The sequence below is a fragment of the Mauremys reevesii genome, linkage group 2 (genome assembly GCF_016161935.1).
Source record: "Mauremys reevesii isolate NIE-2019 linkage group 2, ASM1616193v1, whole genome shotgun sequence".
NCBI lineage: Eukaryota > Metazoa > Chordata > Testudines > Geoemydidae > Mauremys > Mauremys reevesii.
Genome location: NC_052624.1, coordinates 274,773,908 through 274,789,699, shown reverse-complemented (window position 1 = coordinate 274,789,699; position 15,792 = coordinate 274,773,908). Strand labels below are relative to the sequence as shown.

At 47.4% G+C, this 15,792-nt stretch overlaps 1 long non-coding RNA gene across 1 annotated transcript in view; it reads left to right on the top strand.

Annotated features, from left to right (window-relative positions):
* The window catches only part of LOC120398565, a 73,283-nt gene extending 58,655 nt beyond the window's left edge, over positions 1-14,628 (top strand). The window contains exon 5 of the long non-coding RNA XR_005594543.1: positions 14,191-14,628. This is a non-coding gene — a long non-coding RNA (uncharacterized LOC120398565). The remainder of the gene's footprint in view (positions 1-14,190) is intronic.
* The last annotated feature ends 1,164 nt before the right edge of the window (positions 14,629-15,792 follow it).

Sequence of the window (15,792 nt, the reverse complement as noted above, 5' to 3'; positions counted from 1 at the left end):
CTTTTGGGACAGAAAGATAGCATAGGAAATGTTAACTCTCCAGCCTTCTTCGGGGCAAGAAAGTGTATGATTACATTTGTCAATGGAGAAAGACCCCAGATTTTAAAAGAGTCGGGTCCCTTCCTGCATGAGAAAGATTAAGACAGATTTGCTGAGCTTTACCTCCAGTGTTCTCTTCACACGAAGTAATTGCATGTGTCTGCCCACGTGCAATCCCATGGCTTGATTCTGTAATGAGCTCTGCGGTTGGGCCCCCTGTGCCCACGTGTAGCCCCATTGAAGTCATTGTAGGATCAGGGCCCTGGTTGAGAAGGTTGCAGCCAGATCTGTTTCTGACTCACTGAATTTTCTCTGTTCTTGGTCTCTTGCAAGGCTGTATATCTCCCTACCTCAAGTAAAACAACACACTCTTCCATATATCGAAGTGCATGGATTAAATCCAGCTGCCTCCATAGTATGTCACACACAAGTGATATCAGTCATATATTCCATGCGCACAGCTGTCTGATGAGGTTACCAGGCAAGGGGCCCATCTTCTACCTGTGCCGGTGATAGTGGTGCAGGCAGTGGAATACTGCGGCTCATTGCTGCTGCTTCTCTTCCTTTTTACATTTCTTTTTTCTCCTCCATTAAATCCTCCCTCCTTCCCCTTCCAGCGTGGAACGTACTAAGAGCTCTCAGAATGACTGGGAGAGCATTTCCATGTGTGAAGACACTTGCAAATGCCTAGCCACACTTGTATTCATCAAACAGATAAAATGCCACTCACCAGATATTACAAGCAAATGAAAAGGGTGTCTCCTAAATCGGCCAACAGGATGACTGGGCTTGATTTGCAGGCAGAAATGCGAATAAAGTTCTCTTCAGAGATGTGTAGACCATAAAGCCAGAAGGGACCACTGTGATCATTTAGCATAACCTCCTGCCAAGCACAGGCCATAGGATTTCCTTGGATTAATTCCTATTTGAACCAGAGCTTGGCTTTTAGAAAGAAAAATGCTGGATTTTTTTAAAAATTGCCAGTGATGGACCATCCACCACAACCATGGACAGCGGGTGACCCGGCCGCTGGGGGAGGCTAGCCCCTGACCCTTCCCCTTCTGCCTGAGGCCCTGCCCATTCCCCCTTCCCTTCCATCCCCTCTTCCCCTGCCGGAGCCCAGAGCACCCCCATCGCAGCCACTGCCCTCCCTGCCCCAGCCCCGGGCCGCCCGAGTGTCCCCAGCCCGGAGTGCCAGGCAGGCAGTGCAGCCACAGTGCCCCTGTCCCCAGCCCGGAGTGCCGGGCAGTTGGTGTGGCCCAAGAGTCCCTGACCTCAGCTCCGGAATGACGGGCAGGTGGCTCAGTCCCAGACCACCAAGCGGGCACTAGGTCCAGCCTCCCTGAGTTCTGGCAGTAGGTCGTCCTGTACCTAGCCCCAGCCTGAGCCATGGAAGAATGGGAACTCTGGAAGCAGGCACTCCTGGGGACTGAGAGTGGGCAGGGCCACACCAGGCTGTTTGGGGAGGCTCAACCTCCATCAGCCTATGATACCCTCTGTTCATGACCATAACCCATGTTGAATTGTTCCAGTGGTTAATTACCCTCGCTGTTAAAAATGTATGTCTTATTTCTAGTCTGAATTTGTCTTCAACTTCCACCTCTACTCACTGTACAGCAGGGGGAAACTTATGATACACAGAGAGGTTAGTGGCTCGATCCTAGAGGGGTTGAGCATCTGCACGTGCCAGGGAGACACCGAATCCTAAATACTCTGAAGTCAAAAGAACTTGCAGGCACTCATCTTCTCTCAGGCAGGGCCGGCTCCAGACCCCAGCGCGCCAAGGGCGCGCTTGGGGCAGCGTGCCGCGGGAGAGCGGCAGGCGGCTCTGGTGGACCTTCTGCAGATGTGCCTGCGGAGGGTCCACTGGTCCCGCGGCTTCGGTGGAGCATCCGCAGGCACGCCTGCGGGAGGTCTACCAGAGCCGCGGGACCAGCGGAACCTCCGCGGGCACGTCTGCAGGAGGTCCACTGGAGCCGCGGGACCGGTGACCGCCAGAGCGCCCCCCGCGGCGTGCCGCCCTGCTTGGGGCAGCGCAATTCCTAGAGCCGCCCCTGCTCTCAGGATCGCCATCTTAGGACTCGACCCTGTAAGATGCTGAGCAACCTCAGCTCCCAGAGAAGTCAGTGGGAGCTGAACGTGTTCAACTTTTCCCAGGAGAACTGAGCCTCTTAAAGGGCTGAGTTTAATCTGTCAGGAAAGCAGCTCATCCTTAAGTCTCACTGGCTTCAGTGGAATGCAAGCATGTGCTTAAAGTTAAGCATGTGCTTAAAGTTAAGCATATGTTTATGCTAAACAGGCAGAGTTGAAGCATGTGCTTACATGCTTTGCTGAACTGGGACCTGATTCCTCACTGATTTGCCCAAGATTGTACTATTCATTTTATATGGTATTGTTACCTTTTGGAAATAATCCTCTGAAGACAGCGACAAATATCATTCATTAGCTTTGTGGGTTGTTGAATAGTTTTTATAGACTAAGGGTATGTATGTTTTTGTAGAAAAATGATAATGTGGAAACAAATAACTTTTATAGGTTTCTGGTTCTTCTTGGGTCCCATGGCTGCAGTAACTTTCAGCATCCCTATTACTAAAGGGTTTCTTTCTTTTTTTAATTGTTTTATGTTTCCCTCTTTCTTTTTTTGTGGCAAGGATATTTTGCATCTCCTAGTTCTTGACCAGTTTTTTAGTTGCAATCTAAACAGACAAGACAGACTGACAAAATACCAGCACCCCCATTGCAGAGATGGGCAACTCTAGCAGAGAGGGGTTAAAAGACTTCAATCCTGCAAAGGTTTATGCAGGTGCTTAATGTGATTACTACCACTATGTAAAGATAAGTACACACACAAATTTTCAAAAGAACCATTGTAAATAAAGGGCAAGCAGGATTTCAGGGTATCTACAGGTACTTAGCCTGACATCGATCCCCAGCAAAATAATGGAAAAACAGACAGAGACTTCAATTAATAAAGAATTAAAGGATAGGATGCCAGCCAATATGGTTTTATGGAAAATAGGTCTTGTCAAAGAAATCTTCGATGACATGAAAAGTTTGGTTGATACAGATACTGTATCGATGTAATATACATTGACATTTGTTTGGTATTTGACTTTCTACCACATGACATTCTGATTAAAAGTTAATCACTGTACAATACCAAAAAAGCACAGGTTGAATGGAATAAGAACTGGCTAACTGACCATATCTCAAAAAAGTAGTTGCCAGTGGGCAATCATTTTGTTGCTCTAATGGGGATGTTTCTACTGGGGTTCTGCAGGGATGGGTACTGGACCCAATGGTTTTAAACATTTTTGCTTGATGATCTGGAAGTAAACATAAAATCCCTAATAAGAAAATTTGCGGATAATACAAAGATTGGTGTAATGATAAATAATGAGGAGGTCAGGGCACAGAGAATCTGGGTCACTTGTAATTGCTGGGCCCATTCTAACAAAATATGATTTGAATATAGCCAAATGCAAATTTATACATCTAGGAACAAGGAATGCAGGCCATACCTACAGAATGAGGGACTGTATCCTGGACAGCAGTGACTCTGAAGAGGATTTAGGGGTCACAGTGAACAAATAACTCAAAGTGAGCTCCTGGTGCAGTGCTTTGACAAGAAATGCTAATGCAATCTTTGGATGTAAAAACAAGGGAGAAGGGAGGTGATTTGACCTCTGTATACTGTGTTGGTAAGCCTGATACTGCAATACTGTGTACAGTTTGAGTGTCTACATTGTTAAAAAAAAAAAAGTCAGAAAATTGGAGATGGTGCAGAAAAGATCCAAAAAATAGATTTGAGGGGCTAGAGAAAATGACTTACAGTGAGTGACACAGAGAGTGCAATGTGTTTAGTTTATGAAAAAGAAGATTGAGAAGTGACTTGTTGAAAGAGATGTCCAGTTCTGTTCAATATCTTGATCAGTGATTTAAATAATGGCATAGAGAGAACACTTAAAAGTTTGTGGATGATACCGAGCTGGGAGGGGTTGCAAGTGCTTTGGAGATAGGATTAAAATTCAAAATGATCTGGACAAACTTGAGAAATGGTTTGCAGTAAATAGGATGAAATTCAATAAGGACAAATGCAATGTACTCTGCTTAAGAAGGAACAATCAGTTGCATGCATGCATACAAAATGGGAAATGACTGCCTAGGAAGGAGTGACCAGTGAAACACTGCTGGAAAAAAAATGAACATCATTCTGGGATGTATTAGCAGGAGTGTTGTAAGCAAGACATGAGAAGAAATTCTGATGTACTCTGCACAGATTAGACCTCAACTGGAGTATTGTATCCAGTTCTGGGTGCTACATTTCAGGAAAGATGTGGACAAACTGGAGATAGTCCAGAGAAGAGCAACAAAATGATTAAAGGTCTAGAAAACATGACCTGTAAAGGAAGATTGAAAAAAAATGGGTTTGCTTAGTCTGGAGAAGAGAAAACTGAAAGGGGACATGATAACAATTTTCAAGTACATAAAAGGTAGTTATAAGGACAATGGCAAAAAAGTGTTCTCTTTAACCTCTGAGGATAGGACAAGAAGCAATGGGCTTAAATTGCAGCAAGGGTGGTTTAGGTTAGACATTAGGAGAGACTTCCTAACGAACAGGGGAGTTAAGCACTGGAATAAATTGCCTAGAGAGGTTGTGGAATCTCCATCATTGGAGATTTTTATGAGCAGGTTAGACAAACACCTGTGAAGAATGGTCTTGATAATATTTATTCCTGCCTTGAGTGTAGGAGATAGGATTAGATGATCTCTTGAGGTCCCTTCCAGTCCTATGATTCTAATATTCTATGATTACCTTCATGGGGAGAAAATATACTGGGTACTAAAGGGGAGAGAAGCATAACAAGAACTGTTGGCTGGAAGTTTGAATCAGAAAAAATTAGATTAGAAATTGGGCAACTTTTCAACAGTAACATTCACTAGCATCGGAACAAGCTACCAAGGGACACGATGGATTCTCCATTTCTTCATGTCTTCAAATCAAATGACTTCCTGGAAGATAAGCTTTAGTCTGATAAGTTATTGGTCTCAATACAAGGGGAACTCGATGAAATTTAATTGCCTGTGGTATACAGGAGGTCCAACTAGAGTCTCTTCTAGCGTCTAGGTATGTCAGCACTGCAATGAAAAACCTGTGCCACCGAGTCTCAGAACCTGAGTTGGCTGACGGGCTGTGGGGCTAAAAATAGCAGTGTAAACATTCAGGTTTAGGCTGGAGCCCAGGCTCTGAGAACTATCCTCCATAAGGGGTCTCAGAGCCCAGGCTCCTGCCCGTGCCCAAAACATCTGCACTGTAATTTTATACCCCTGCAAGCCTGAGTAAGCTCTCCTGGGCCAGTCATGGCTGAACCCCGGGTCTTTTAATGAAGCATAGACATACCCTTAAACTCTATGAATCTATGAGCAGGGCCCTAATCCCTGATTCACAGTCTCCTCCAAGACTACTAATAATCACAAGAACATTAATTGGATAAATGATTGGAAAAATAGATCACCCAGCTATAATCAATAGGACCTAGTCATTTCTAATTCTTTAAAAAAAAAAAAAAAGAGAATGATTTTGGGTAGTCCAAGCAAATGTCAATACATAGAAAAGGGTCTGGGGTTTTCTGAGCCTGCAACCAAACAGCAATAATACTGCATGCTCCTCCATGAATTTCATCTTACTGCTGAAGCCAATTTAATTTTCACTTTGCCTTTAAATCTGATGCAAATGTAATGTGTTTTTTTCCCCTTCAGTCCTCTACGCTGCTACTCAGCCATAGTATTCCTGTGATGGAAACAATTTAAAACATTTAGAGAGAAATGCTAAGGTTAACCTTTCAATTTAGACTCCAGAAAAATAATTATCCAGCCATTACCAATAGCAAAATGTTAATATAACTGCCAGGAACTGTTAAAAGAAGAACACGAGCCACTATTTTAAAAAAAATCTATTTTAGAGTAAATGAAAACATATTGACCTAATTTCCTAAGGACTCTAAGGGGTGCATGAAGGAGACTTGCTGCTGTAAATTATGTATTTCCCATGTCAATAATGAAGGTAGGAATGAGGGTCTGGTAACCAACTTTCCCCCTGTTACTAATTTTTTTTTCCAGTGGCCCGTCAGTGAACTGGAAAAAATTAACCATGCCAAATTATCAGCATGGAATTTAATAGCTGCATTTCTAATGAAGCAGGTGACTTCAGGGATTAAAGTAAGAGGTGAAACTGAAAACAAGGAAATAAGGGATCGTGAAAGAAAGGTAGAGAAGGCTGGTGTGTGACATAGGTGTTGGACCTAGGGGTGCTGCCGCACCCCCTGGCTTGAAGTGGTTTCTGTTATATACAGGGTTTATAGCTTTGTTCAATGGCTTTCAACACCCCCACTGAAAAAACTGTTCCAGCACCCCTGGTGGGTGATTGGTGTTGTGGAAGCAGGAACCTACAGTATGCTCAGGTACTGAGTACCCTCCAATCGCACTGGAAAGTGAAGGTGCTTAGCGCCTCTCAAGCTTTGATCCCTAAAGCCATTGTTTTGCAAGATACTTAGGCAGGTGCCTGACTTCAAGTACATGAATAGTCACAATGTCTTAAATGGGCTTGAATCATAAAATCATGGAATATCAGGGTTGGAAGGGACCTCAGGAGGTCATCTAGTCCAACCCCCTGCTCAAAGCAGGATCCGTCCCCAACTAAATCATCCCAGCCAGGACTTTGTCAAGCCTGACCTTAAAAGCCTCTAAGGAAGGTGATTCCACCACCTCCCTAGGTAACCCATTCCAGTGCTTCACCACCTTTCAGCGAATTTGTTTTCCCTAATATCCAACCTAAACTTCCCCCACTGCAACCTGAGACCATTACTCCTCGTTCTGTCATCTGCTACCACTGAGAACAGTCTAGATCCATCCTCTTTGGAACCCCCTTTCAGGTAGTTGAAAGCAGCTAGCAAAGTTGGAGCCAGGACTCTGGGTTCTGTTTCCAGTCCTTCCACTAGTCTGCTGTGTGAACATGGCAAGTGTGTTCTATACCTGTACATATGTACATAGCTAGTTCATTGGAAAGGCGGCTGTAGATGGTGGTCCACAGTATGCAATATTGCCCCAGGGATTCATAGGATCAATACAACTTGTTACTGGCAATCCAAATGGAATCCTCTGGCAGCTCCTTACAACAGGGGAGTCACGTAACCACTCTTTGCCTTGGTTTACCCACCTGAAAATTCAGATTAATAAATCATTGCCACATAGAAGTGATGCAAGGCTTAATTACTTAGAGAGAGAATGTGCCTGCTGTTAGTATGGATTCAAAGTGGAGGGAGGAGTATGAAAGGAACATCTGCTGCCTGTGTCCCCTGCATCAATACCCATTCCAGTAGAATTCCCTGTACATGGATTACAGTGACTTCTCCTTCCTAGCATATTTGGTGGCCAAAATTGTCCCCAAAGGCAAAATGTGGAGAAGTTCTCATGTGTGGTGAGGAGGCAGACTCATGAGAGTCCCCACCCCTCTGTACCATTCAAAGATGCCAGATAGTTGAGGATCCTACACAGTACATAAGGTGGTGCATAAATTACAAAGTGTTTTAGGTGAAAGCTACTAAACATCACCCACATCCAGCCACAGTGTGACTCTCTCCACCACATTTACAAGCATGCAGAAGCCTTTGAACTAACAGAACTAGGTGTTTTAGCTCAGGCAGTTGAGGTTCATGGTTTTAGACTGAGGAGGTCCCAGGTTTGAATCCTACTGCCAATGACCCAAACAGAGCATTGAGTTATATTTGCAAAAATGGTTGTTAAATCAAGAGAGTTGTGTAAATTTGAACTGCCTTCTGCTCTCCCAGCTCAGGCTTGAAGAGCCTGAGGGTATGTCTACACTACAAGAGTAGTTCGATTCAAATTAAGTCGAATTTGTGGAATCGACCTTACAAAGTAGAATTTGTGTATCCATACTAAGGACACTAATTCGACTTTGTGAGTCCACACTAACGGGGCAAGCATCGACATTGGAAGCAGTGCACTGTGGGCAGCTATCCTACAGTTCCCGCAGTCGCCGCTGCCCATTGGAATTCTGGGTAGAGCCCCCAATGCCTGCTGGGGGAAAAAATGTGTTGAGGGTGGTCTTGGGTAACTGTCATCATTCAACCGTCACTCCTGCCCTCCCTCCCTGAAAGTGCCGGTGGGAAATCTGTTCGCGCACTTTTATGGTCAGTGACAGCGCGGAAGCCACAGCACTGCGAACATGGAGCCCGCTGCGATCATCGCTGCACTTATGGCCGTTGTCAACTCCTCGCACCTTATCGTCCACCTCTGTGGGAATATATCACCCCTATGCTGATCTGTTAAACAGGAATGTGGAAAGTTACAGCTTCATGCCGCTTGGGAAGAGCGGTTAAGTTAGGTTGTGTGCCAGGTGGCTGAAGCCGGTTCGACGCGGCCTTGTCTGGTCTTCTGATAAAGGGAAGGCCGTAAACAAGATAATAAATTAGAGAGGTATGCAGCATGACAGCTCACCAATGATTAGAAAGCAGGGGACGTACAAATCCTTGGGAGCCAATTAATAATTGTGTAGTAATGATACAATTATAGTGTAATAATTGCAATAAAGGTATATAAAGAGAGTGCTTGGAAAAATAAAATGATTCATCTTGCAATCATATTGGTTGTTGTGCTTTATCCGGCCCGCATGTAACGCAACAAATGGTGACCCCGACGTGATGCGATTCGAACAAGTTGGATCGTTCGTCGGTGCTTGAAAAGAAACGCGGGGGTTACAGCCGCGGCAGGAGGTACTGCGGTAAAGGCAGCCCCTGGACGTCCGAGAGAGGCGTGTGTGAGCTCACAGGTGAGCGGCTGTAAATTAAGTATGGGTACCGCTGCATCAGCTGAAGAGAAAACTGTGCATGAGTTTTTGATGCGCATCGCGGAGAAACAGGGGGAGAAAATCCCCCCCGATGCGCTGTCTCGACTGTTACAGTGGGGACAAAGAAGGGGCTTTTTTGTTAAGCCAAGTACTGTGTTTGATAAAACTGTTTGGGAGCGTCTGGGCTCCGAACTGTGGGCATCAGTAACCCATGGTAGCACGGAAGCTTTTGCTTTAAGCCAGACCTGGAATACAACTAGAAAGAGACTCTTGCAGCCGAGGCAGGGGTGCAAGCGGCTATAAGCGAAATATTTCGGCCAAAAACCGAGGTTCCCTGTGTGTTGCCGGTTGGGGCTAAGGAATTTTTCGGCGGTGAAGAGACGGTGATACCCTTGGCTCCCAGCGCACCCGAGCTTGACCCCTGCACGGTTCCGTTGCCCCCTGACCCACCTGAGGCGATGGACACCGGCCCGCCAGATGCGCCGCTGGCGGGGCACGGGGCTGCACGACCCTGCGCGACTCACGGGGATTGGGGGTGCTATGAGTGCGGGGACACCGACCCGATTCGCCGGGAGGAGCCCCCGTCCAAATTTTGTCCTGACTTGAGTACCTTAACGCACCCTGATGAGTTCCGTGACGAGATGTATCGACAAGGCATGCAACTACAGGGGATACTGGATATTTTGGATAAGATGGAGGGGAAAGGCCCGGGGACCTCCCGCTCCCACTTGTTGCGTGAGACAAAGAAACTCGGGGCACGAGCAAAGCTCAACAAGTCGTGTCGGTCCTGCGGTCGATGGGCCTGTCAAACATGTGGTTGCAAGCCCCCCCCACTGGTTTATTCATCTGATGAGGACGACACGCCGGCCCCTAGGTCGGGGAGAGGGAACAACGCGCCGGATCCTGTGCGGCGATGGAAGGCGATTGTTAAGGATGCCGTGATGGAAGGGGAGTTTGTGCCCGAGGCTTTCCCGGTCGTTGTGCCCGATCCCCGGGAACCTACTAGACGACAGTGGGCCCCCTTGGACTGGAAATTAATTCGAGAGGTGCAGAAGTCGATAATGGCCTACGGACTTACTAACCCATACGTACAGTCATTAATTGAACAGGTATTTACAGGGCAGGCTATGTGCCCCTACGATGCGGTCAAGTTCGCGGAAATGATTCTCACGCCTACTCAGCGACTGTTATGGAAGGACAGTTGGGCAAGGCGCGTGGACATCGCTCTGATGGGCAACTTGGACCTGCCTCACGACCACCCGCTAATTGTGGCTACCAAAGATATGCTTTTGGGAGTAGGTCGCTTCGCTGATCCACAGGTGCAGACTCGTCTTGACCCGCAGGTCTTGCAACAGTCGCAGGCACTGGCTCTAGCCGCCTTTAAGGAAGTGCCGCAAATGGGAAAGCCAACCCCTCCGTACACCAAAGTTGTACAGGGTCCATCAGAACCGTATACTACCTTTTTGGACTGCCTTCGTGAAGCTATCGATAGGTCTCCTAATTTGACACCGGAGGCCAAGACCGCGGTTGGACTGGATCTTGCTACCCAGAACGCAAATTCAGTTTGTCATCGTATATTGGCCACTTTGCCAAAGACTGCGACCCTGACGGAAATGATTGAGGCGTGTAACAGGGCGTCTATACTCGAGGAAACTGACAGAGCCGCGATCCATGCTAAGGCGCATGCCAGCGCGTTGGCTGTCGCTTTAAAACCCTTAATCGGCCGAGGACGCGGGGCTAAGGGGCCAGCCAGGCCGGCTGGTCACTGTTTTGCCTGTGGGAAACCCGGACACATAAGGCAGGATTGTCCCGCACGAGGTGGCAAGCAAACCACTAACACGACATCAAAGACCCCTGCTGGCGCCTGTAGTCGATGTGATAAATTTGGACACTGCGCGTCTGAGTGCCGGTCACGCTTTAAGAAAGATGGCACACCGTTGCCGGGAAACGGGGCTCTGAGCGCCCCTCGGAGGAGCGCGACGACACAAGTGCCTCCCACCACCAAACCGGTTGTCTGGAACGCCTCGCCGGAGCAACCCGTGGCAGTGCCGGAGTGGATTTGGCCACAGCAACAAGCATAACTTTGGACGACGACAAGGTACATGTTCTCCCCTCCAACACTGATGGTCCTTTGGGATATGGACTAAGTGCCCTCCTGATCGGCCGATCCTCAACTTCAAAGCAAGGTATTTTTGTTTTGCCCGGCCTTATCGATTCCGATTACACGGGAAATATTGGGATAATGGTACGAGCGCTTTGTCCGCCTATTACTATAACTGCTGGCACGCGTCTTGCTCAGTTGATTCCCTTCAAAGGTTGCGTGCCCAAGACAACCCTAATTGAGCGGGGGTCCGGAGGGTTTGGGTCCACTGGGCCCCCACAAATCGCCTTTGCAATGGAAGTCACCTCGCGCAAGCCCATACGAACTGTTCGATTGCAGGGACCAGATGGGCGGCAGATTATACATGAAGCTCTATTAGACACAGGGGCCGATGTGACTATAATTCCCTCCTGATTCTGGCCGGAATCCTGGCCCTTACGGGCTGCCGCAACGCCTGTCAAGGGGATTGGAGGGACTCAGCTGACCCACATCAGTACTGATTTTATTACTATTAGTGATATGGAAGATATCGCTACCAATGCAAAAGTCCGTCCTTATGTGATGCCGGCTCCGGTTTGGCTGTTGGGTCGAGATTGCCTAAGTCAGTGGGGTGTCATGTTACAAAATTCACCTTTTGCTTAGCGGCCATTGAGGGGCGGCCAATTCTACGCCTGGAGTGGACAACATCCGCACCAGTCTGGGTTGCTCAGTGGCCGCTGCCTAAAGACAAGCTCGCCCACATCCATGAACTTGTGCAAGAACAACTTGTTAAAGGTCATCTTGAGCCCTCTGTGAGCCCCTGGAATACCCCTATTTTTACTATACCTAAGAAATCTGGACGGTGGCATTTGATGCAGGATTTGCGGGCTATTAATGCGGTAATGAAGGAAATGGGTGCCCTTCAACCCGGCTTGCCTATGCCTACCATGCTTCCGCAGGGTTGGCCCTTACTTGTTATTGATCTTAAAGATTGTTTTTTTACCATTGAGTTGCATCCTGCTGATCGGGATAAATTTGCCTTCTCTGTGCCTTCTGTTAATAAGGCTGAGCCCGCTAAGCGATACCAATGGACTGTTTTGCCACAAGGTATGAAGAATTCCCCTACTATTTATCAGTTCTATGTTGCTTGGGCTATAGCGCCCTTGCGTACAGCACACCCCGACTGGATTATTTATCATTACATGGATGATCTCCTCTTTACCAGCGCCCAATTTCCGATGGAGGCAGCCATCGTTGAAATAGACTCTGTTTTGCAAAAGGCCGGTTTGGTGCTCACTCCAGAAAAGATTCAACAGCGAGCCCCTTATCGGTATCTTGGCATGGAAATTACAGACTCGATTGTTCGACCACAGAATTTAACTATTCGGATGGACATTCGTAATCTGCATGATGTTCAGCGTTTAGTAGGCGACCTACAATGGGTCCGCGGTCTCTGTGGCATAACTAATGAGGACCTTGCGCCTTTAATTCAATTACTCAAGGGCGGTCGTGCCCCGGACGAACCTCGTTCTCTCCGGGCGGAACACCATGTTGCCTTACAAACTATTGCAAATAAGTTGGCCACATGCTAATCGGGACGGATTTATCCGGATCTACCCATTTTTTTGGCAATTCTTTCTAAGGACATTTCTTTGGAGGCCTTACTTTTTCAATGGCATGAGGCCCTTTCGGATCCGTTGGTGGGCATTGAGTGGCTTTTTCCACCTTCGCATTATGCCACGACTGTGACTACACGCCTTGATGCGATTGCTCACCTTATTCAGTTGGCCCGACGACGCTTATTGGCGATTGCAGGCATTGATCCTCACACGATTTACTTGCCTTTTAATGATGTTACCGTAACTCAATTGCTTGTTACTCACCTCCCCTTTGTGCTTGCTACTTTGGATTATGCCGGTCAATTCAGCAGTCATTTTCCTTCGCATCGCCTTTTTGCCACGGTGATTCCTTTGGAAAAGATTTTGATGTTGCAATCTAGTCCTGTTGTTGGCCTTACGGTTTTCACGGATGCCAGCGGTGGTGCTCAACGTGCAGGGCTTCTTTGGTTTGCTGACAATTGCTGGCATCACGAACTTGTACTTGCTGATGGCTCTTTGCAGGTTTTAGAACTTCGTGCGATTGTTCGAGCCTTCGAGAAATGGCCCGATACCCCTTTGAATATTGTGAGTGATTCCTCCTATGCCGTGGGCGTCCTTCGCCGCCTGGAACGGTCCTTTTTGTGCCATGTTTCTAATCCTGTTTTGTGGGGTGCTCTTTTTCAACTTTGGCATCTTTTAAATGCCCGTCGGTGTCCTTATTTTGTCATGCATATTAGAAGTCATTCTCGACTGCATGATGGTCTTGCCGAAGGCAATGCCTTGGTTGATCACCTGGTTGGCGCTGCCCATGTTCCGAATTCCTTTGCTCAAGCACGGGTCTCCCATGACTTTTTTCATCAATCAGCCCGTGCCCTAGCGCGTCAATTTGCGCTTTCTCTTAACGATGCCCGTGCTATTGTAGCCTCCTGTTCCGACTGTCAACAGCATATTTTGCCCTTTGCGGCCGGTGTGAACCCTCATGGCCTGTCGTCGCTCCAGATTTGGAAATCGGATGTTACCCAGTTTCCCGAGTTTGGCACCTTGCGCCACCTTCATGTTACAGTTGACACCTTTTCTGGTTTTGTTTGGGCGACGGCACTGGCCTCCACCGCCTCCCGCGATGTTATTAAACATTGGCAAGCCTGCTTTGCTGTTATGGGGGTCCCTGCTCTTCTTAAAATTGATAATGGTGCCGGATATATTTCCCGCCGGACCGCTCAATTTTTATCGAATTGGGGCATACAGCATTCCACCGGTGTCCCTGGTAACTCCACTGGCCAAGCCATTATTGAGCGCACCCACGCCTCCCTTAAGAACCTTTTGTTAAAACAAAAAGGGGGAATGTGTAGTGATAAAGCGGATGCTATGGATAAAGACCCCTGCTGCTCGTTTACTGAAGGCCCTTTATGTGCTTAATTGGCTACAGTGTGGACAAGATAGCCAGATACCCCCCGCGATCAAACATGTGGGCGGTATAACCGGGTAGAAGCAGGGCACAACACCACGACCTCCGGTTAGGTGGTTTGATTATCAATTACAGACATGAAAAGGCCCGGTAGACTTACTAACGTGGGGGAGGGGTTATGCTTGTGTTGCCACTGATACAGGTCCCAGGTGGATACCGGCGAAGTGGGTCCGGCCTTGGCTGCGTCCGCGAACACAGCAACAGACAGACACTGACGAGCCACGCGTGGCATGTCCCGGCAACCCTGAACCAGAGCCCCCTGAGGACGACTGCCCGCCGGCTATCCTGGGACCTTTGGCTGTTTTGTTTGATTCCGTTTGATTGCCTTTATTGATATGAGCTTGATGATAAGATTACTGGTTTTATGGATGGGGTTTGGGCCCTATGCCCCTGTTGTGGGTGTACCTTTTGTTAATCCCCGACAAAATGTCTGGGTCACTTGGGCCCACCAAACAGGTCAAGATGCATTTTGCCTCTCGCTGGCTACGCCCTCTGATCCATTTCGGACGTGCTTAGTGGGTTATCCTTATTTGCGTTTGAGTGATTTTACCCGTTATGTACGTAATGCCACCTTTTTAAATCCCACTTGGCTGCAATATGCCCAGCTTAACTCCACATGTTGGACCCTCTATACCGAGGGTGGTACAAGTACGGACCCGGGCGATGGTTGCCCCGTCTGGGCTTGGAGTTTACTGCAAGGCCATTTAGTTAATCAGCTTAATGTGTCTCTTGCATTTCCTCCCCAGGAGCTTGAGCTTTTGGGGTACCTACCTGGTGCAATGTATAATTCTTTAAATATGTCCCTGGGTTGTTTTCAGTTTGGTGGACAGATGCCCTTTCTATATTCACGTTATGGATAGAATGTGAGTTTATCCTTATTTTCTGGCATGCATAATGTAACGCCCTTGGTTACTTTTGTATATGGAAATTATTGTGTGCCCATTAGCTTTGGTTTTCCGTTAAAGGAGCATGGCATTTGGAATAATGGCACGCCCAAGGCCTTGCCGGCAGGATATTTTTTAATTTGTGGTGATCGCGCCTGGCAGGGGATTCCCAGTTACCCTGTGGGTGGCCCCTGTTACATTGGCAGGCTTACTTTATATGCCCCTTCACGGTTGCAGCTGCAGCAGTCACAGCAGACACACTCCAAGCGAGAGACCCTGTTTTTTACACCAGATTGTGTAGATACCGTTCAATTTTGGGATACCCCCACAACTATTTTTGCTGCCTTTTTGGCCCCTGGGGTAACAGCTGCCTATGCCATGAGAAATTTGGAAAAGTTGGCCTGTTGGAGTATTAAACAATTTAATTTAACTTCTGAAATTATCAGTGCCCTTTTGCAGGATGTTGATAGTGTTAGACATGCTGTGTTACAAAATCGCACTGCTGTTGATTTTTTGCTGCTTGCTCAAGGCCACGGCTGTGAGGATTTTGATGGTATGTGCTGCATGAATTTGTCTGACCACTCTCAGTCTATTCATGCCTTGTTACACCAGTTGGAGGATAATATGCATAAGCTTACACGTAATACCAGCCCTTTATGGGACTGGATTAATAGCTTTGGGTGGCCTTCCTGGCTTGTTTCCATTTTGCATATGGGAATTATTATTGTAGATGTTTTGCTGCTTTTTTGTATTTTTGCTCCCTGCTTTGTGCGCCTCCTCCAAGGTAGCCTGGAGCGCTTTGTTGAGGCTCTTTTTAAGTAAAAGGGGGGAGATGTGGGAATATATCACCCCTATGCTGA